Raw genomic sequence first — 1,220 nt, forward strand, 5'->3', positions numbered from 1 at the left:
CTCGGGAGAATCTCAATGTTGCTTTCACGTTCCCCATTCACACAGACACACACAGAGACTTACAGGTCAAATGTCACATTTTGTCTTGGAGTGGTCACAAAATATTTCCACTGTGCTTCTGAGTTGTGTGTCCGCTTGTAGAGAGGGAGAAAGGCCCCAAGCACCAGATCCCCGTGTGTGTAGACACCGAGCGGCATGTATTGGCGGCAATCATAAATGCTCATGGTGGGTTCCTGAGGAGGAAGCTGGCAGAACAGAAGCAAAAAGAGCAGAAAGAGCATCCCAGCCATAACTCACCAGCCTGAGGTAGAGCCCTGAGTCCCTGGTGAACGGGGAGAAGAACTGGAGACCGGACAAGGCAGCCTTCTACAGGGAAAAGCTGTAGCATGCAGGAGACTGATGAGATCACTCTCTTCCTCAGCCAAGGAAACAGGACTGGCAGTTGCTCAGTAGGGGTGGGGGGGCATTGATGGAAGCAACGAGCTCCAGATATATATTCGTCTGCCCTCAGTGCCACGCTGACCTCAGGTGCTGAATCCTGCTCTTTCTCTCACCCCGTCCAGTCCCAAATGGTCACATCTGGGGGAACGAACACCTGGGCCCCTTTTTGACCTGGGGCTCCACATCTGAGGCCTGGCCACTGTGTAAAAACATGGTTGAAAAACAAGCTCTCAAGAGTTCAGGTTAATTAGACAAGCATGGTGCCCTGAGCTCCGAGCTCTTTGAAGAATCTCTATGGAATCAAACTCAGAGGAGCAGCTCTGGGATTTCTTGACAGGAAACTTGAGGGACAGAGAGTTCATGTGAAAGGAGGAGGATCATATTGGGCAATGGTTTAGGATGGTCTCTTAACTCAAAGCGTACCATCCATTACAGTCACTGACTTGTACATGTAGAAGCTGCTGAATTCATGTGGGTTTTGCTGTGTGTTCTCAACAACAAATAAAATAATGTTACTAAAGAAAGACATATTTGAGCACTTTATTCCACTAAAGGCTCCAGGAATTCAATCAGGCATGATGGAGAGCAAGTTTTTAGGAAGCACCCCATGCAGGTTGTGGGTTCATCCACCCTGGTTGCAGTGGTGTTTCTTGCAAGAAGCTGAGTGTTGTCCTATCAGAAGAACCAGTGTGGCAGTCAGTCACAAGGTCCCCTCAGGATTCTATGTAGTGCTCAAGGAACAGCGTCCTGCAGCTTCCACCCTCACCCCTGATGAACGA

This window comes from Echinops telfairi, unplaced genomic scaffold (assembly GCF_000313985.2).
Source record: "Echinops telfairi isolate 266 unplaced genomic scaffold, ASM31398v2 ScPeMD7_36;HRSCAF=134, whole genome shotgun sequence".
NCBI lineage: Eukaryota > Metazoa > Chordata > Mammalia > Afrosoricida > Tenrecidae > Echinops > Echinops telfairi.